Source organism: Perognathus longimembris, chromosome 9 (genome assembly GCF_023159225.1).
Source record: "Perognathus longimembris pacificus isolate PPM17 chromosome 9, ASM2315922v1, whole genome shotgun sequence".
NCBI lineage: Eukaryota > Metazoa > Chordata > Mammalia > Rodentia > Heteromyidae > Perognathus > Perognathus longimembris.
In genome coordinates this window covers 10,149,956-10,172,617 of record NC_063169.1, presented here as the reverse complement: position 1 = coordinate 10,172,617, position 22,662 = coordinate 10,149,956, and the positions used below count along the sequence as shown (strand labels likewise).

General features: G+C 39.8%; 1 protein-coding gene across 2 annotated transcripts in view; it reads left to right on the top strand.

Moving 5' to 3' along the window:
- Nucleotides 1-22,662, top strand: part of Kcnq5 (potassium voltage-gated channel subfamily Q member 5) — a 486,711-nt gene that overhangs the window by 1,024 nt on the left and 463,025 nt on the right. The window lies entirely within an intron of this gene.

Below are 22,662 nucleotides of genomic sequence, written 5' to 3'. Positions count from 1 at the left end.
GCGCCGGGGTCGCCGCCCACGGCAGCCCTTGGCAGTGCCTGGAGCCGCGCTTGCCACCGAGCAGGTGACCGAGGTCGGGAGGAGTGAGCCCGGCGAGGGCGCCGGGACCCGGGCCACGCGGGGCGCGGGAGCGCCGTGCCCAGGTGTGACCCCCCCCAGAAGCGCAAACGGCCCCCTCAGCCCGGAATCAGAGCAGTCAGCATGTGTGGCTCTGACTCTGCGTGTGTGTGAGTGAGTGTGTGTAAGTGTGTAAGCCCCTTGCCATCTAGCAGAGAAGGCTTAATGAGAAAATGATTGGAAGCAAATGTTTATTTTTCCCTTAGGCATTTGAAACCTTCCAGTGGCTTTCAAGTTTACTACCGTTTTTCCCACAACGTCCATTCATTCAGTCTTCTGTTAAAAGAGAGTTCAGGTTTAGATGGGCACTTTACACCCTGCTTAATTCTTGCTTTTTTTCTTTTAGTCCCTTCCTCTTTCTCATTTTTGCTTTTTGGCTTTCCACTCCTCATTCTTGCTTCTTTATGTTAAAATGAAATAAAGAGATGATGGAAGATCTTTAGAGAAAGTTGCAATCACCTCTGTTTCCTGGGAAAACGTGTTTTGAACACATAACCTGTTTTCCTTCTGTGTCATCTGTACATATCCTCACCTGAGTTGAGCTGGCACCAACATGGAAACAATATACATTTTAATAACATGGGGAAAAGAATGGTGTTTGTAAGTACTGAGCCTGGAAGTTGACCACATAGGGGCCAGGAAGCCGTGGAGTCTACAATCCATGGGGTGCTGGTGTCTGGAAAAGTTTACAATTCCAGTCTGGTGTGAGCTTGTAGGATTCAGTGAAGGCTCTCATGCAACTTTCATGATTTTTTCTACCAATTTCGCATCATTATGACAGCAAAAGGGATTGAGTTCTATCATTCCTGGATGAAGAGCTATATTAATTTAGGGTGTAGATACTTTAATTAATGTTAGCCATAGGGAAATATCACTGATATTTATTCAGCTCATCTTCCCTGAGTTGATATATAATCACTCTATTACTTAATGAGCCCAATAAGTTATCCTGACGTGTTTCAGAATAAACTCAAACTTTAGCAATGATGATACCTAATTTTGCCACACATATATAACGTGTATAATGACTTTTGACAAGATATGCTTAACAGATTCATGGCTTGGAACTTTCAATATGATGCCTTTCCTTTTTGGTGACCTTCAGAGAGGTTGGAGATGACTGATTGCAAACAAGCCGCCGCTGGACATCTCTTCTCCATACCTCTTGAATGTGCATGGAACTTGCAGCACAGCTATGTGTTCTTTACATGTGTTGGTGCAAGAATTTTCACATTTTGACAAATGCGTCTTGAAACGATTCAAGTTTGGATATTTCTCTACTTGTCAGGTTTTATCTGTCTTGCAGTGCTTTTTGTGATTGATAGGATATGTTGATATGTTAGAAATGGAAGGCTATGTTGATATGATATAAATAATAGGATATGTTGATAAGGAGAACATAAAGCTTTGCTTCATACACTTCCAGCAGTAGGAAACAGTAACGTCTAAGTTGCTACCTTGAGTTGCTAGATATGTATTAGCACAGGGATGCTTGTGATTTTATCTTATTTCATTTTAAAATTAGTTATTAATTTTATTCTTGGCTGTTTCCTTGTGATGGTCCTGGGGCTTGAACTCAGGGCTTGGTTATCTCTGAGCTTTTCGCTCAAGCCTACTGCTCTATCACTTGCGACACAGCACCAACACTGGCTTTTTGGTGGTTACTTGGATGTAAGAGTCTCATCAACTTTCAGGTGTTTGAACCACAGTCCTCAGATAGCAGCCTGAGTAGCTACGCTTATAGGCATGAGCCATGGGCACCCAGCTTAAATGGGTTTTTAAATAGCCGGATTTTACACATTAAATTAATAAATCAAAGTTGTTTTGACCTGTACATCTAACAAGACCACTAATAATGCAGGAAATTACAAGAAAATCACTTTTAGAAGAGGTGTAACTAACTAATTCCCTGCCAGCCCTGGAATCCCCAAATCTTACTTTAATAACAGTTTTTGTAGCATATTAAGGTTCCTGCCAAGAAGCAAGTGCACTGTGATTAATGAGGCACTTCAGGGATGAATTTACGTGGTAGACCAGTGTTTATACTGCCAAGAAACAAGGAAAGTGTATTCAAAGTTATGCTTTAGGTAAAGAAAAACCTCTGTTCAATATGCAAAGCTCATTATTATAATGATACTTTAATGATATAAAATGTGGTTTTAAGCATTCTTATTCCAAGCTGGGTGCTGGTGGCTCATGCCTGGAACTCCAGGTAGTCAGATGCTGACAGCTGAGGGTGTGGTAACCAGCCCTGGCAGAAAAGTCCATGAGACTCTTATCTCTAATTAACCAGCAGGAAGACCTAAGTGGAGCTGTGGTTCATGTCGCCAAGAGCCAGCCTTGTGTGAAAGAGCTAAAGGACAGCCTCCAGGTCCCCAAGTTGAAGCTCCAATATTGGCCTAAGTACGTATGAGTACTTCTCCGCCTACCTATGAGCGATGTCTGCAATACTTTCTTGCAGTCTGTGAATGGGGGGGGGGGTGGTGTTAGAAGAACAGTGTCATTACTGCACTTTGGGTTTTATGGGCAGTGCTGTTTCCTGCCATTAGCTGTTCTTCAGTTTACTAGATGAGCCATTAAAAACATAAGGTGACTAATTTCCTTGAATGTTGTGTGACTTTTCTTAGTTCCCTTTCTTTTCAGGAGAATTTTAGAATCATGCTGGTACTGTGGAGCGGAATCATGGGATTATATTGAGAATCGTGGGATTTTCTGTATAAATTTGCCTTGCTGTAGAAAATGTGGTCCTGAAACAGTGCACAGGAAACAGTGCTGCAGATACATCTTACTTATCACTCCCAACATGTGTATTTGCCTGATTTAAGACTATGGAAGAAGAGTCATAGATATTTTTAAACTAGAAGAAATAGTCCTGACACCCAAGGTAAGGGTGTCTGAAGGCACCCTTTTTTCATACTTCTTCCTCTAGCCATCCAAATGATCATTCTGTCCTGTTTATTTACTCATAAATATTTTAGAAATATATTTCTTTAAGTTTTTTTCTTTTCTCACCTCTGCCTGGTTCTCAGGATGATTGTAATATCCAGCTATTTGATTATCTCCCTTCTGTTAAGGACCTAGTGGGAATCCCTGACACCATAGTTCTAAATGTAAGTCTTTTATTTCTTGGAAATGCAGGTATTTATTCATTTTTGGCAGTACTGGGATTTGAACTCAGAGCCTTCGCACTTGTTAGACAGGCACGAAGGCTCTACCCACTTCTTGCACTGGCTTTCCAACTCTTTATTGTTTCTTCAAAATCCAGTGCAAGCTGGATACCACTTGCAATCCTATATGTTGAGAAGGCTGGAATCTGAGGATCAAAATTTGAATCCAGCTCAGGCAGGAAAGTCCATGAGACTGTGGTCTCCAATTAGGCAGCGAAATGCCGGAAGTACAGCTGTGACTCACATGGTAGAGCACCAGCCTTGAGTGAAAATTTCAGGCCAACTGAGAGCATGAGGTCTTGAGTTCAAGCCCCAGTGTTGACATTTAAAAAAAGAGAGAAAAAAGGGGGGCTGGGGATATGGCCTAGTGGCAAGAGTGCCTGCCTCATATACATGAGGCCCTGGGTTCGATTCCCCAGCACCACATATATAGAAAATGGCCAGAAGTGGCGCTGTGGCTCAAGTGGCAGAGTGCTAGCCTTGAGCAAAAAGGAAGCCAGGGACAGTGCTCAGGCCCTAAATCCAAGGCCCAGGACTGTCCAGGAAAAAAAAAAGAGAGAAAAAGAAGAGAAGAGACACGCAGGGATGGCTTCTTCATGGGCACATGCCCATATGGTCTTTCAGAATGAATTAGGTCCTGTTGTCTCGGGTTCAATGGCCCTCTGGCATACCATCATAATAATATCACCCTGTGTTGTCATTTCTGGCTACTTGTTCTGTGTCTCCTGTACAAAGGAGATCATAGGCACATACAAAGTGTCCTATTTGTCTATGAATCCCAAGCTTCAAGCAATGTCCTTTTTTTCTTGTAGACCATCTAAAATTGCTCCTTTAAGTGTAAGTTCATCATTTTCTTGGAATCTTTCCACACAGGAATTTTAGAAGAAGATGAAGCTGAAGCTGAAAGAACCACCAAGTCTTTCCAGTTTTCTTAGAAGAAACATTTAAGAAAATGATAACAAATGGGAAGTGGCCGAGCATAGCAGGGCTTTGCTCCCAGATTGACAACTACTTAGCTGTGTGACTTAGAGGACTTGTATCATTTTGGGTCTCCAAATCTTTATCTTTGTATGGTCATCTGTGAGAGTGTCTAACATCCAACTGAGCGTTTTTTTAAATGTATATTCTGGCATTATTTAGCCCAACATCAGCCAAATTCACAGAATACGTAAACATTTGCCTAGATGCCTTTGATGTTTTGCCTTTTTTTATTACACAACATTTATAACATCATCTATCTTACAACTTTTTGTTCTGAAGATTCATTTTTTTCCAGTCAGGAGAAAGAACATTTAATTTAATAGTTGCCTTGTTTCGTGACTTCAATTACTCCTAGGAAGTGGGCCTCAATCTGTTCTTTTGCTCCAAACTTGCAAATGTTCAGGTGTTCACAGCAGATTTTGTACCACAGACTATGGCCATCTGTCCATGTGCCCCTTTCTTATTCATTCTTTATATTTCCTGTGAGTTCGGTATTGCTCCAATTTCATTTTGCAAACATTGGGTATCATTGGAGTGCCAAGGACTAGATGAGGTACTAAGAATATTCTGGTCAATGTAAGCAATTGTGATCAGAAGGAATTCAGAAGACAGAAAAACAGAAGTGACTCAATGTGGTTAAATGCCCAGTGGAAGAGTATACACCATGCAGTAGGCATCCAGCTGAAATTTTGGAAGACAGTGTTGTGTGTCTAAAATACAATCATAAAAGGAAAATAGTGATTGGAATAAAAAGTTATCCAGGATTTTCATCAGTTTTCCTCCTCGTCTCTGATCTTAAAGGTGGCATTGTAATTAGTCGTTGAAAGTTCGCTCATGACTCTCAAGAACTTTGTCCACATCACTCCTCTGCTTTTGAAGGAGGGATCTATGTCCCATCCATGCATCCCATCCCTAATGTCAGGGCTCCCTCTCTCTTGCTCATTGCTTTTTTTCCCTGTTCACGCCTGCTATGTAACCTATGGTGCCAAGCGTACATCATGGCTCTTACTGACACCATCTCCAGAACACTCCACTGGGTTTCTTGATAATGGACATTCTTACTGGGGTGAGGTGGAATTTCTATGTTTTGCTTTGCATTTCTTTGATGGCCAGTGATATTGAGCACTTCTTCATGTGCCTCTTGGGCATTCTCATTTCCTCTTCAGAGAAGTCTCTCTTTAGGTCTTTAGCCCATTTTGTGAGGGGGCAGTTGATTCTTGGAGGATTTGTTTTGGAGGAACTTAATTTTTTGAGTTCTAGTATATTTTAGATATGAGACCCTTGTCTATTGAATGGCCAGTGAAGATCTTCTCCCAACCTGTGGGCTTTCTATGTGTCTTGTAAGCTATATCCTTTGCCATGCAAAAGCGCTTCAGTTGGATGCAACCCCATTTGCCAACCTTTCTTTGACTTGCTGTGTTTCTGGGCCTTTATTACGAATATTTTAACGTATGCCATTCAACCTATTCCTTTCTGCAATGTTTTCAGGGTATCTGCTTTTGTATTGAGGTCTTTAATTGATTCTGGTGTAGGGTGATTAATATAAGGATCTAGCTTTAGTTTGTTACAGGTATTTAACCAGTTTTACCAACACCCTTTATTGAAAAGGCTCCCTTTCTTCCATCCTGTTTTTTTTTTTTTTGCTTACATTATCAAGAAAACTAACAACAGATGCTGGTGGGGATGTGGCCAAACGAGAACACTACTACACTGTTGGTGGGAGTGTACACTTGTTCAACCACTCTGGAAAGCAGTGTAGAGGTTCCTCAAAAGGCTAAACATAGAGCTCCCCTAGGATGCAGAAAACCCTCTTTTGGGCATTTACTCAAAAGATTACAAGCAAGACCACACTATATCTACCAGCTCAACTCTTTTTATCACAGCACAATTTACCATTGCTAAAATAGGGAACCAACCCAGATGTCCCTTAGTAGATGGATGGATCAAGAAAATGTGGCACATATACACAATGGAATGCTATTCTTCTATTAGAATAAGAATGACTTGGCCCCATTCGTGAGGAAATGGAAAGACTTGGGAAAAAATCATACAAGTGAAGTGATATAGATCCAAAGAAACATAAACTCTTATCATTTCACTCATTGGAAATAATTAGTACTTGTCTAGGATAGTCCTAGCAGAGGAACAGAATGTATATATGATCACATAAGATGATGCTAAGTGAAATGAAATACAAGATTTGGAAATAAATGGTTTATCTTTGTTATTTTCAGTGTACCATATAAAATTATGCCTTTTTCTTTTGTCTCTTTTCCCTATGGTTTTACCTCTGATGTCACTGTAACAGACATTGCTACATATATTGTATGTTTATTGGAACTAGGGAAGGCTTTATAAAGATTAATCTTTAGCTGATACAATAACAGTATCCTTCAAGTCAATCTAATTTTGGAACAACAAACAAAGTCACAATAGTTGAGGACTTTATTGTAGTTAGAAGTATTGCAAAGTGTTGGAAATACTGAAAATATTATAACCTAAAAGAAATAATGCACAGCAAAAGAATATTTTTCTTTTTCTATTTATATCATTATTTTCTATATTTAAGTGTGGGGGGGTTCAATCCAACATGTCAGTTTATGAGTGCAGTGTATCTTGGTCAATGTCACCACTTTTCATGAAAATAATATTTCAAATGGAATAAAATCCTGATACAAGAAACAATATAAACAAGGAAGAGAGCCAGCAGCCTTTTGATAATTACTTGCAATGAAGTAATGGCAATTTTATTTTTTAATTGCAAATGGTCATTTTGGCAGATGAAAACGCCAGCAGAGCATGTTTGATCCCACACCAGTGGTGTGAAGCCACTAGAAGCCCAGTTGTCAGACTGCCACAGCACAGTTACGCTTAATGACTTGTCCATGTTTCCAATTTAATTTTCTTTTTCTTCAACCCTTCATGAGGATGCTATTTGAAGTTTTATTTGGTTGCAACCTGGGAGACCAATTGGCCACACAATTGCATTTTTCATAAGCAGTGAGATACTTGGATGGCTTTCAGAGTTTCAAGCATACCTTCTAATTCTTTGTAAGTTGAAAGAATGAACTTCTGAAATTATGTGAAATTCATCATTGCCTACTTTTAGTAGGTTGAACTTTTTCTGTTATATGCATATGAATATTCATGCACGGATGTATTACAGACATATACAGAATTAACTTGCATACATCTTTTTGTAGAGATTTTGTGTCAGTGAAAATATTTACACTTCTCTTTGTTTTGTTCCACCGAAGGTAAAAGGAGGGACTTAAATAAAATGCAATTTGGAAATAATAAAAAAGGGTTTTACATTTACTCTTGGTATTATAAAGTTTGTCTCATAATCGGACAGATTTTAAATTTAATTATATATGTAGAAATATTCATTTTAAAAATAAACTCAGATAATATATATAATGGAGTGCTGTTTCCATGTTTGCATACTAAAGGACTACTTTTTTGTGGATGTTGTTCAATTTATGAGACAGGTAAGACTTTGGCAGGGGTCTAGTAGACTTTATTTAATTTGGATACAGTCTCCCTGGATTTGACCTCTTTATGTATATATTCCAAGCTAGCCTCCAACTTGCAATCCTCCAACGTTAGCCCTCTGAGTGCTCTGGGATGACAGGCATGTACCATTATACTCAGTGGTCATTGGGTTTTCCTTTCAGATTTTTCCCTCTGTCAGCTCTATGACTTATGGCTTGAAAGGGACCAAACTGGACACGGATGACTAGCTTTGAAACTCATTCCAGCCTAAACAAGAGGTAATTAGGATGTAGACTAGGAAATGGTAGCCGAATGGAAAACATGGTGATAAAATTGAAATGTATTAACAAACGATCTAATGCAGAAGATGATAAAAGAAGGTCAGATTGGTCAGAAGGTCAGATTTCCAGCTTCTTTTTTTGGATAGTTTACAGATGGTAAACCATTTTACTGAGACCAAGCATGCAGATGGAACAGGTTAAGGAAAATGTGAGAGGTAAAAACATGAGTTTAATCATAGAGATAATCTGCTCCCAGTGCTGGTGGAAGGTCCAACTATACCTGAATAACGGTTTGTGGACAATGATACAGGAAGCAGTAAAGAGTAAGCGAAACAGAAGAAAGATGGTTACCTGGAGCCTACTAGCATTTGAAAGATGAGTGGAAAGTATGAGAAATGTAATGAAGTATACAGTGAGATACAAAGAATCAATCCTCAAAAGCTGGCAAGGTGATTATGAAAATCGAGTATCCCAAGAGTTTTACCATGTAGTCAACTATGAAGTACCATAAAGAACAAGGATCAGGGTTAGGCATCAGTGGTTCATGTATGTAATATAGACATATACATAATGTAGACATATTAACACTATACTTATGACAGCACGGGGAAGAGGTTTAGGGGCTACCTGTCTCCGAGACTCAAGTGCATTGGGGAGAATTGAACTTGGGTGAGATTTTAAATTCTCCTTCTGTCTCAAGTCATTGGAAGTACGTCTCAGTGTTCTGGTTTGTAAAATTAGCATAGAGTAATCAAAATAAACGGAATTCGTAGTATGTACAAGACCATGGCTAAGGAATTATAGGAGTAAATTACGAATAAGATATAGTCAGTTGCCTTAAAGATTTTATTTTAAATCTAGAGTGGTATTAATTTACTATTTACTCCATTACAAATAAATCTCCAAAATGTATTGAAGAACTGACAGGATCAAAGCAGTATCTGGCTTTTGTCCAGTAGCATTTAGCAATTGCTGTGGTAGAAAGAATTTGCCATGTCCAGACCACTGACTGTCTGTCCTGACCCTTTGGTAGGTTTCAAAGCTGGGTATTCAGCTGCTTGTGAAGGTGGGCGGATGTTCAATACAGGGCATTCCCACACAGAAACCAAACACAGGACTTCCTGCGGATCATAGTAATTTCTAAACAGTAGTAATTAAACTGGTTAAACTCAGTGTTCTAGTTAGCAAAACATTCTTGAGTATGTTTAATTTGCTCCAAAGAAGTAATTTTAAAATAGAAAGGAAAGTGATACCATTTCATAATAGTGTGTTTGGGGGATGAGACCTCTCCCTCCCCAAATGGCTTAAAAATAATAATAACCTCAAAGTTGGGTTCAAAAACAGGAAATGCTGGTTTTCAGTATGTAGTTTAAGCTTCTAATATGTTTAATGTTTTATTCATTTCTTCTTGTGCCAGTTTTGGAGTTTGGGCACTGTCCATGAGCTTTCTTTGCTCAAGAATGTTAGCATTCTGCAACTTGAGCCAGTTTCCCTTCTGACTTTTTGGCTGTTAATTGGATACAAGCGTCTAATGTGTTTTTCTACCCAGGCTGGTTTTGAACTGTAATCTCTCAGCCCACTGAGTGGCTAGGATTATAGACATGAGGCTCCAGCACATGACCACTCCCCTCTTTATTTTTCCCAAGAAACTGATTATCTGGTCTCCTGTTAACTCATTCAGTACCGGAGTGTCTGGCACATAGTCTCCTTGGAACACATTGGAAATACTTTTTCCCGTTTGGTCAACAACCTTGAAGAATTTGGAAAAGAAAAATGTCTTCTTTTTTCAGCTAGACAAAAACACTTTAGCTCCTGCAGCTGAGGCCAGGAATCATTAGGAATATGCACTCACTGCCATCTCTAAGACAGTCTTCACCCATTTCTTTGAAGCTACCTTTTGAAGCTTCGTGTGTGTGTGTGTGTGTGTGTGTGTTTATAACCTGGTGCTCTACCACTTCAGCTATACCTCCACTTTAAGCCTTTTCTTTCCTTTTTTCTTTTACTACTTAATTGGAGATAAGAATCCTATGGATTTATCTGTTCTGGATGGCTTTGAACCTGATCCTCAGATCTCAGCCTCCTTAGTTGCTAGAATTATAGACATGAGCCATCAGAGTCCAGCTACGTTTTTTTTTTTTTTAAACTAGACCAGCATTTAGGTTAAAATATTACAAGGTAAGATTTAATTTGACTAAAATTTGTAATACAGATGATGAAATTCTATAGTCCTTTTTTTGTCTAATCAAATGGAAAAGGTAGCACAAAATGGCAATAAAATGACTTTTGGACAGCGCACTGAAAATTTTCAAGATAGGTTCTTGACTCGAAGGCATTTCAGCTCTTCCGTAGTTGGTTTTTTTTTTGCCAGTCCTGGGGCTTGGACTCGGCCTGAGCACTGTCCCTCGTTTCTTTTTGCTCAAGGCTAGCACTCTGCCACTTGAGCCACAGCGCCACTTCTGGCCATTTTCTGTATATGTGGTGCTGGGGAATTGAACCCAGGGCTTCATGTATACAAGGCAAGCACTCTTGCCACTAGGCCATATTCCCAGCCCTCCTTTGTAGTTCTTGACGTGTGGCAAAAATGATCCTTTGGAGATAACCATTTTACTAAGCTTGAACATTCAAGTGGTCATCCAAGTATTTTTCTCTAGAAGAAAGCCAACTAAATTTCTTTAGATTGAGACTCATTAAGGCATAAACAGAAAGAGATGGTTTAGAATTCTCTTCTTGGAGTACACTATTCTCATTACCACAGTCCAGTATCATTCTTACACTGGTAACAGAGCCGTCTCTCTGTGTGTGTCTGCAGTTGCCCTATCCAAGAACAAAGCAAGTTGTGTCTGCTTTGGCAACTGCATAGACAAGGACGGTGCCCCTCAAATGGTGAGGCAGGTAGTTGGATAAGGCCAAAGGCAACTGGAATTTGCTGGGAAATGGGGATTTTTGTCCAAAAAGATGGTGTTGCTTGATCAGGAAAATTATAGTTCAAAACCAGCCTGGGTGGGGATGTCCACAAAATTATCTTCCATTAATCACCCAAAGTCAGAAGTGGAACTGTGACTCAAGTTGTACAACACCAGCCTAGATCAAAAAAAGCTAAGGATGGAGACCAGGTCCTGAGTTCAATCCTCAGAACACACACACATACACACACACACACTCTCTCTCTCTCTCTCTCTCTCTCTCTCTATGTATGAAAAGGAGAGAGAGAATGAATAGTGGTGTTATTGAATAGCTAGAGACTGAAGATTCTCCTCAAATGATCTGGCATTTGTATACGATCTTTCCAGATTTGGGAAAGTCTAAGCCTGAACAATTGATCATTTTTGCCATTCAAGGTTTAATATTGACTCAAGGAGTAAGCTTCCCAGGGAGGATAGAGAGCCATATCTTAATAATCAATTTTTTGGTGTATATTACTATGTGTTAATTGTTTCAGGAGTGGATCCTAATCTGTCAGTCATTGGTCCCATTGTAGACCATTGGTTTTAATCACTTGAAGTATACCTAATCACTTGTTGTATACCTACCTGTTCATGCTAATAGTTTTTCAAGCTTCCAAAGATGGAATAGAAAACAAAGTAGAGAAAGAAAAATAATCAGTCATCATATCTGGGTGTTATGTTGTGTTCCAGACACTGATTCAGACCAACACTGTGGCCCCTGATTTTCTTCTCTGTAGAATGATAACAATAACCTCTCTGAAAAAGGAAGCGAGAGATGCCCAATCTCTTGTAAGAAAGATTCCCTTACATGGCTCTAGAGCTTTTGCATCCAGTGTTGGAACTGACAGGTTTCTTTACAAATTACTATTCTCAAACTAGTTGTGTCATGCTCCTGAGATCTGTTTCCAGAGCTCATGGACATAGAGTTTTATTCCAGGCTTCAGGGCAAGAAGTGGATACAAGATTAAGTTTATAAATGGCAATTGATGAGGTGGCTTAGACAACCGTAAACAAGAGTAGTTGAGATACTGTCATTTTATGCTGGAGGAAATAGAATCTTTCTCTAATAACACAATCCACAATTGTCATCAATGGGAGATCATAGATTTTTTTTCCTTCTGAAATAGTAACCAAAACAAATACTATGTTTTTGTTCCTTTTCATTGACTCAAATTCTGTTTCTACGTTGTAGTCTTAATATAGACTCCCAAAGCACATGATAGAATATGTAAGGGATCTGTTCACAACAATTGATTATGTACTGCTTTTTCTTTTCTTCTTCTCCTCTCCTTCTCTTTCTTTTTCCTCTTCCTCCTCCTCTGCTTTTATTTTGATGTTACTAGAGTTTGAACTCAAGGGGCTCCTGTGTTCACTCAGGTTGCTTGCTTGACTAGCATGTTCTACCACTTGACCACACTTCTACTCTTGTTTTTTTTCTGGTTATTTTGGAGACAGAGCCTCATGGATTTTTTTTTGCCAAAACTGTCTTCAAACCTCCACCTTCCTGATTTCAGCCTCCGGAATAGCTAGGATTACAGGTGTGAGCTGCCAGTTCCTGCAGTATTATGTTTCTATGCTTTTTTTCAAGGGTCATATGCAAAGTCAGGTTCAAAATTGTATCAGATTTAGAAAGCAAAGGTAGGATTTCTTAGAGTTGCTGTAAGTTTTCTAATAGCTACCTATTTTTCTGAAATATAGGAATACTCATTCCCAATTCACAAGTTAATTACTCTTTGATGGTTGAGAGATGAATTAAAAATTAATTTTTCTTACAGATAGAACTCTCTTCAGAAAAAAAACCCACCATGTTTAAAACAATCCAAATATGTTTGAAACATAAATCGCACGTACCTTAAAAGAGGGTATTTCCCAGATGGTCCTAAAGAGTTTTGCTATGAAATCGTTTCTCTAGAGAACAAATGTCTCCAAGTAAGGTTGCAGTTAATAACAGTATGCACAGGGCTGGGCCTGGAGTCTTCTCTCTGGAAATATGAAGGAAGGCAGAATAAGATGTGAGGAGTTGTTAGCCCTCAGTTACCTCCTTATGAGCAAAAACAATTTAAAAAGTCCATGCTTTCAAGCAATAATTGGTTGATTTTTAGGTAGAAAAAGGGTGCTCATATAGACTTGTATCTTGCTTGTCCTTTGGAAGAGAAAGACAGAATTACAAGTTACCAGTGTAGAGGTGATGGATGAAAAGATAATGAGAGTGCAGCAGTAGAACTATAAGAGAGTGATAGAAGAAAAGGGAAAAAAGATAAATTAGGGCAAGCTGGCATTCGTGGGAATACCAAATCTCAAAGAACTGCAGCAGTTTGAAGGCATTGCAAAGAGATGAGGTTGTACATGTTAAAAAACAAGTAAATAAAACAAGGCAGTAGCGTAGAAAACCAAGATAAAAGGAGAAGCAATGAGGGCCTAGAAGCATCTGCAGTACTGTGTGGTAGAAGAACATCCAAATTCACAGTATAAATGAATAAATAAGAAATGTGTGGTAGAAGACCATCCAAATTCACGGTATAAATAAATAAATAAGTAAGAAATGTACTAGAAGAAAATAGAACCAAAACAAGTCAGTAAGCAATCAGCATCTTAAAAAGCACCTTACAGCTGGGCGCTGGTAGGTCACTTCTGTAATCCTAGCTATTCAGGAAAATCCTCTGAGGTCTGAGAGGACTGTGGTTCAAAGCCATTGAAACCATGCATCTCAAATCTCAGTGTCCTGAGTAGTAGATTACAGGTGTGAGGCACTGCCCCGGCCCAGGTGGAGTTTTAATATGATCAGGTAGAAGACTCAGTGTTTAAGATTCAGAGATATTCTCTTACGGTGGTATGCAGGAGAAATTTGGAAAAGCGGACAGAGCCATAACTCTCTAATGGCTGGGTAGCTACTACATTGAAGGGAATTACAAATGTTTTAGAAGTCCTGTGTATGCAACGTGGATGACCCTGGGCAAATGTGAAACCTCTCTAAATACGACTATGGTATAAGTGTGGAAATAATGAGATGAACTCTGTGTGTGTGTGTGTGTGTGTGTGTGTGTGTATGTGTGCCAGAACTAGAGCTTGAACTCGGTGCTTCAACACTCTTTGTTTAGGGTTTTCTGCTCAAGGCTGGTTCTCTACCACTTGAGCAACAGCTCCACTCTGGCATTTTGCTGATTAACTGGAAATAAGAGTCTCAAAGACTTTCCTGCCAGGACTGGCTTCCAAGTAGGAACTCAGAGCTCACTTTTTTTTTGGTCAGTCGTGGGGCTTGAACTCTGGGCCTGGGTACTATCCCTGAGCATTTCAGCACAAAGGCCAACACTCTACCACTTGAGCCACAGTGCCACTTCGGGTTTTCTGGTCGTTAGTTGGAGATAAGAGTCTCATGAACTTTCCATCCCAGGCTGGCTTTGAACCACGATCCTCAGATCTCAGCCTCTTGAATAGCTAGGATTACAGGTGTGAGCCACTAGTGCCTGGCAGATCTCACCTCCTTGAGTAGCTAGGATGACAGGCTCCAGACATGGCTTGGAAATTCCTTATACACTACTGGTGGGGGAAAACCCACAACAACCACATAAATTTATATTCCCTTACTGATAGTTTTTTTTAAATATAATTATTTTAACTCATCATTTTTCTTCTATTTAAACAGGTCACCAGTTTTATCTTTTAACCTATACTGATAGTTTTTTAATCTCCTAAAGGACATAAATGCTTCAATAAACAGGCATATGTGAAAAAAGGGAATACTCAACAAATAAATACATAAATTAACTAAATGACACTTGATTCACAAACACATTATATTTGTTACCAAAATTATTATACAGACTGTTGTATGTTAAAGTTCTCAAACTTGGAACAGATTTCTTCTTGTCCAAATCAGGAAAAACCTTATCATTTTTTTTTATTTCTGAATGCAGGAGAGAAAGTGCATTTTTCAAGTTCATATTTGAAAACACCTCTGAACCTCCAGCTATGACACATTGAAGCTAGAGAACTGTCCAGTTTGAAGGACCTTTGGGACCAATTCCAACACGGTCCATTTTACATCAAAAAACAGTCCACAAAAACATTAAGCTGCTTGCTCAGATTACACACCGATGGTTGGATTTGGCATTGACAAGCAGGCCTGGCACTGCCTTTCTAGAAAGCACTGCATGTGTAAGTTTATGGCTTGCCTTCACCTTACTCCTCTTGAAGGCATCCTGTTGTTTTAATGTGAAAAGTGACAATGTCAAGTGCTATAGTTGGTTAACTCTATGGAAGATATTACATCCACAAGCATTCAATACCTTTTCACTCTGTAAAATGGCAGAAAAAAGATTTCCCCCTTTTAGAAATGCCCGGTGGTCAGCAGAAGGTATTAATGTTTATGATATTAAGTAATTCATTTTATTTATTTATATTTAGCTCCAGTATTGGGGCTTGAACTCAGGGTCTGGGTGTTGTCCCCTTCAGCCTGGTTTGTGCTCTACCACTTGAGGTATACCTCTGCTCTGGCCTTTTGCTGGTTAATTAGAGATAAGAATCGGACTGACTTTCTAGCCCAGGCTGGCTTTGAAATGCATTTGGTAGATACTAGCCTCCTGAGTAGCTGGGAATACAGGCATGAACCTGTATTGCTGTTGTTAACAGGGTTTCAGCTCAACATTATGAGTTTAATGGGTCTTGGTCAGGGTTGTCCTGTCTATCATTGCCCCCCTTATCTGTCCCATCCTGTCACACCAATCAGATATAACACCTTATTTTTATGTGTGAAGAGCCTGGGATCTAGAACAGCTGAAAACTGTCTCCTGAAAACAGTCACTCTCCCCATGAGAGGAGAGGATGTTTTCCAGCTTTACAAACCTTTGTCACGAATGACTAACGTTAACTTAAATTGGCTTTCATGGTCCTAATACTGCTTTGTCTATCATTACAATGCAGCGGTTCTATTAATGAATACTTGGAGGAAGAGATTGTGGATGGTTGTTTAAAATCATGACCATATAGTGACCATTTTTGCCTGGCTCACTTCAGGCGCTCAGATGTTGAAGTATAGTATATGTTTCTTACTACATTTCTTATTAATCTCAGAAAAAGTCGAGGTACAGAATTCATTAATTAATTGTGCTTGTCCTGGCCCTTGAACTCAGAGTTTAACACTCTTGTGTTCGGATTTTTCACTCAAAGTTGGTACTCTATCACTTGAGCAACAGCTCTACTTTCAGCTTTTTCATAGTTAGTTGGTGGTAAGAGTTTATGGATTTTTTTTTTTTTTGCCAGTCCTGGGGCTTGGACTCAGGGCCTGAGCACTGTCTCTGGCTTCTTTTGGCTCAAGGCTAGCACTCTACCTCTCGAGCCACAGCGCCACTTCCGGCTTTGTTTGTTTTTGTGGTGCTGAGGAATTGAATCCAGGGTTTCATGCATGCTAGGCAAGCACTCTACCATTAAGCCATATTCCCAGACCTGGATTGTTTTTTTTAGACCTGGGCTGGCTTCAAACAGCAGTCACCAGATTTCAGCCTCCTGAGGAGCTAGGATTACAGTTGTGAGCCACCAGCACCTGGCTTCTGTTTAATTTTTATTGATAATGCTATGTGCCCTATTTCTTCCCTGAAACTCTATAGCATTCTTTCTGTCATCATGAGTTGAATACTATTCATCCTGAACTACATCACTAACCAAATTCTTGCGGGAGGTAATCAGACAGAAAAAAGAGGACCCTTTCTCTTAGTACATAACTAAGATGTGTGCCCTGCAAAAGAGGGTTAGTTTAGCACTAACATAAAGAACACTGAAAGAAGCGGCCTCTCATCATGAGATTTGTCCACAAACAAAAAGCACTTACCCTGGCCATCTGTGGCATAAAGGGACCCCTGAGATCATTCAACTCTTGACCTTCCCTTCTAAAAAAAGTCTAATTAGTTGGCATTTGTTAAACATCTTCAGACAGGATCTGCTAGACAGTAATGTCAAATCACAAGGCAGACCTACATCCTTTGTAGTGATATCAATTTATTAACATTTTGATGCCTTCTGAAGACATCCACAGTAGTTTTATGTTCTGTATAGGGTCCATAATTTTCTGTAATTTACAGATCAATATAGCCTGCAGTAATACAAGCACAACAGTGTTTCTTGAATCAGTGTCTTGTCATTTAAAACATTCAGAGGCCATTTACAACTACCATTAGCAACGAGTTAAATCAGCAACAGCAATATCATGCAAGGGAAAAGTGTTCCTTTGAAGAGATTGAGGTTGATATGCATGCCATGGTATGGCATCTTTCTAAACTGAACTATTAGGCTCATGGTGTCTCATGCTGATAATCCTAGCTACCTAAGCGGCTGAGATCTGAGGATCTAGGCTGAAAGCCAACCCAGGAAAGAACGTCTATACTCATATCTCCAATTAACCACCAAAAATACCCAGAAGTGGCACTCAGGCTGTGAGTTCCAGTCCCAGTACTGGTACAAAAAGTAATTAACAATAAAATAAAATAAAATGAAGTATTCGCTGAAAAAGTATGGTATATGACATTATAAAATATATATATATACACACATACACGTATTCACTTTTCTAAATCAAGACAAAGACTGTCGGGTAGATTTGTGCAGTTCATTTCAGTTGTACGCCATAACTCACAGCGAACTCTTGAGTTAGTGAACCCAGCATCACTGCCTATATTGGAAATGCAGAACTATGTTCTGGAAGCCTTTGCTCACATCATTTTGATCAACTAGTAAACGTATAATCTTGCTTTCTATGTGCTTCTGTGTAAAGAGCTATTATCTAATATATTGTTGATTTGTTCACCTTGAGTACACAGCCAGTCACTGCACTGTAACGCACGTCTGAATGGAGCTCCTCTCACCTGTGTTCTCCGCAGGCCCATTGCAGCCTTCTTGTGCTTAGGAAGGGCTGCTGCCCTTCAGTCGTCCTTCGCTTTTGTCCGGTGTTAATCTGGGAACAACAAGAGACTCAACTTTCTAGTTGATGTTCAGGTGTCTACCAATGATCTGAAAAATGCTGCATCAATTTGAGGGCTGCTAATTAGTTTTGATGAGAAAATTTTGCATATATGGGATCTGGATAACGAAGATCAGTAATTCATCCATGTGTATGTATGTGCATGCACACACGCACACACATACATCCTGTATGCGTGTATATAAACAGGAAGTTGCTAGAAGCAACAAAAGAAAGCTGGTTGGAAGTTATCATTGGGAATAGGGCTGTGTGCAGGAAAGACATACCAAGCATCTTCCTTTCTTCTCTCTGTCCTGTTTGCCTTTTTACTGTGCCCATCACAGATGTCTTTGTCTTCTCTGTCCCCTTTCTCTTCTGCCTCTACTTCCACCACCATCAACATCATTCTTCTGGCAAGTCACAGACACTTCATGAGGAGGTCTTCAGGGAAGGTTTTATTCCAGCCAAATTGATCACAGTGACGGTCCACTGAATCAGGCTCTTGGAAAAGGTAGTCTGTATAATTTGCACATACATTTTCAAGTATTTTATTGCTATTAAGTATGACACTTAGAACATGAGGTCTCAAGATGGTTTGTACCATACATGTTTCCCTGTCTTCCAACTCCCTGGGAAGCTCTGGGGCTTGAACTGTTTCAGGATCAGCAATGCTCTGCCTCTGTTCTCACTGCATGTCATCAGAATCGAAACTTACTATGTAGAAAATACGCACTATTAATACTATACTACTGGCCATTAAGTAGTGTGTGAATATGATGTACATTTCTGGTTGAATTCAAGCCTCTGACTTCCTGCTTCATCTTCAAAGTGGAAGAACAGGTAATGAGTTCTTTGGTTTGGTCACTGTCATCCATATGTATAATTGTTTTCTACCATGCATATATGTGTGAGTTCTTTTTTGCCAGTTGTGGGACTTGAGCTCAAGTCTTGAGCTCTGTCCCTGAGCTCTTTTTGCACAAGGCTAGTGCTCTACCACTTTGAGCCACAACACTATTTCCAGTTTTTGAGTGGTTAATTGGGTATGAGTCACACTGGGACTTTTCTGCTCAGGCTGGCTTCGACCATGATCTTCAGAGCTCTGCCTCCTGAGCAGCTAGGATTACAGGTGTGAGCCACTGGTGCCCAGCTTGTTTGTGTTCTTTTGTTGGAAAAAAAAAGCCTGGATAGAAATTAACTTCTGGCTTTCATGTAGAGATTTCCATTTCTTCTAGGTACAGGGTATGGTTGTACTAAAGCTCAAAAGGTTAAGCTGACAATGGTTTAAGAAAGTATATAGGAGACATTCACGTATCTAATTATAGCAATGATATATTAGTATTTATAGTCTCTGTGGATTTTTTACCCTGTGCTTGTTGTTTGCCTACAATCTAAAATTATTCAATTATTTTGTAGGATTCCATTTCTAACAGCAGTATTCCATCTATCACTCTGTTTCTTCTTCAATATTGAGAACTGTGTCTTTTACATATGTTTATATGCCTATGTACACAGATATAGTCAAAATGTGTGAAAGCTCCCTTTCATTTGAAAAAAAATCAATAAGACTTGTAAAGAATAATTTAGCAACAAATGGTGGGTGTATTTTAAGAACAAACTTTGTAAATCTATGTACCTCCAAAATTAAAAATAGTAAAAGTTTAAAAATGTTTACTTTCCTCACCAAATATGACAGTTGCCACAAGTGGAGCAGCTTGTATAATGGTGTCTCATGTCTGCAAAACTACGAGTGTTTAGGGGAAAATGCATGTGCTATCTATTAGAATGCATAGCTGACAGTCGACTCTGTGCATAGAGTCTTCCATGAAAGCAAACAGATCTTTTCTAATGAAATCTGTGTAGAGTCTGGTATGTGCCCTGTCAGCCCAGGCTTCCTTGAGCTTGAACAAACCTCCTAGCTGCGATGGAGTTCTCAGTGACTGATTATCCATCAGTCACACCCTGCAAGGGGGTTCTAGTGGCTGTGACCAGTGCACAGCCCAGGCACATTGTCCTCTTAAAAAAGCACCAGGTAGCTGGGTGCTGGCAGCTCATCCTTATACTCTTCGCTACACAGGAAGCTGAGCTATGAAGATCAGAGTTGAAATCCAGCCCAGGCAGGAAAGTCTATGAGATTCTTATCTCCAATTAACCACTACCAAAAAGAAAACAAAAAAGCCAGAGATGGAGCTGTGGCTCAAGTTAAGGCATGTGACACTTTATGAAATTAAATAATATTTCCCTTTTAATTCATTTGTGCAGTCCACTCTACACATGGAAGACCTACTAGGTGTACAGAACCTGAGAAAGATGACTCTGTTTGTAACAAGTCCTCCACTCTGGGAACATAAGCAGTTTTATAAGAAAGTTGATCAGAAGGATGCCAAGCCTTGACAGAAAAGACCCTGAGACTCTTACCTCCAAGTAACCACTAGAAAGACAGAAGTGGAGGTTTGGCTTCAGTTATGGAGTGTCAGCCTTCAGCAGAAATGCCAAATGAGAAAGTGAGGACCTGAGTTGAAGCTCCAGTACTGCCATGGAGGAAGAAAAGGAAGGAAGGAAGGAAGGAAGGAAGGAAGGAAGGAAGGAAGGAAGGAAGGAAGGAAGGAAGGAAAAAAGAGTTGAGATAGGTACACTAAAAAAAAAACAACCCATACAGAGAAACCTGTGGTAATTGAACTGAATAAATACTGATAGCAGACTCATTATGTATCAAAGCCTCATGCCAGGTACCGCATATACTGTGTTGGGTGAGGTTGGACTCCGACACTGCTGGGAAGGGGAGAATGGGAGCATGTGTGCCCTGATACCAGGGAGCACACCATGGGTGATTATTCCAGTGAACACTGAAGTACGCTTAGCATGCACGTTGCAACTTTTACCAGAGAAAAAGTTCCAAAAGAGAAAAACCAGGTAAATAATGGGAATTGTGATATAGTAACATACCACCTTGGTGGCAAGGAATGGATTAGGAATACTTCAATTAATGTGGGTATATACTCCAAATATTGAGTAAAAATAAGATGTGTAGCTGAGTGCAGAGATGTATGCTGGTAGTCCCAGCAGTTGGAAGGCTGTAGTAGGAAGATCACGAGTTCAAAGGCTTCATAGCTAGATGTCAATACAAGGTGCATTTATATAGTGTGAGACAGACTATCTAGTACTCAAAGATAGGGAAACCAGTACTTATAGATTGCTTAGTCCAGTATGTGTATGTTATAAGCCTCAGTGAATGTTCAGTATTGATACATACACGTGTAGCATTTTTGGAGGGAAGGAACGTGGTGGAGGAGGCAATTCTTAGCTCTTCTTTTCCCTTTTCTATTTTTTTTAATGATCCAAGTCTGGGGAAGTTCACATTGGGTGGTGGGTACATGGCTATTCATTCATTTTTTATTCTCAGGTCTGTGCTCTGTGAGCTGTCTCAAAAGATGGAAGAAAAAAAGAACGAGAAAAAGGCTTAAGTGTGTCATAAGGAAATTCTAGAGAAGCAATAGGTGGTGGTTTTACTCGGGGAATCTGCCAGCCTAGATGATGCAGTTTAAGACTCAGTTTTCCTTCTGAGAACCCTAGTTTTGTTGTGTACTGAATCCTATCAGTCAGCCCAGGGATATTAGCTTGTTGGCAGTGTCAGAGCACAGCTTCTCGTGTGCAGACTAATCACAAAGCTTGGTGATGTCTGTGTTGCCAGCAGCAGCCGCAGAGGAAGCTGAGAACCGAGTGGCACAGACAGTAGATATCCCTGCCCCATATTGTTGATGCAAAGGCCAAGTTTCCAAATGATTCTGGATTGTTGACTCTTTCAGGATAGAAAAATAGAACCATGTCCTTAAGCACACTCATATATGTATGTGTGTGTACACAGACACATGATGGCTTACTCTCCGTGAAGTTCACCCGTGATGTGATCTTAGAAGCCTGCTTAACAGTCTCCTGTGTAATTCAGGTGCCTGTGGATCACACTTGTATTCCTAGCTACTCAGGAGTTCCGAGGATCACAATCCAAAGCCAGCCCAGGCAGAAAAGTCCATGAGATTCTTAATTTAGTTAACTACCAAAAAGCCAGAAATAAGGTTTAGTTTCACATAATAAAGCACTAATCTTGAGCCAAAAAGCTAAGGGACAGCACCTAGGCCCTGAGTTCAAGCCCTCCTATTACAGGCCTCCTTCCCCCCACATACACACAAGAGTCTCATGTATACACACAATTCCTTAGGTGGATTGGATCAAGACATCCAGGGGAGACAATCAATGATGCGTACTCTGTGAGCATCCTCAGGATTTGAAGCCAGAGCTGCAGATTCATTCAAGAGTTCCTGTGGCTCCTGTCCCCATGAACAAGTGTATAGTTCATTTTCAACATAGTGTGTACTAAGTACCACTGCTGCATTTGTTCAATTTATCAAAATCAACTCCAGGAATTAGACACAAGTGGTTTCTTCTTCTTTGTTGTTTTTGTTTTCTTTATTTGCCTTGTTTGTTCATTTATCAGTCTTTGGGCGGGGAGGTGGGGTCACAGAAACAGACTTGAAAGCTTCTTTAAAGAAGGAAGTTATATGGGTGTAGACAATCAATTCGGTTACTTCATGTGTAGTCATTTAGGATGGTGTCATTTAGCTGGAACATTTCCTTTGAGGAGGAAATTCAGTCAGATGACAAGTTCTTGGCATGAGCTCTCGACCACCAATACAGAATATGACTAAGGAATGACACTTTCAATCCAAGGTCAC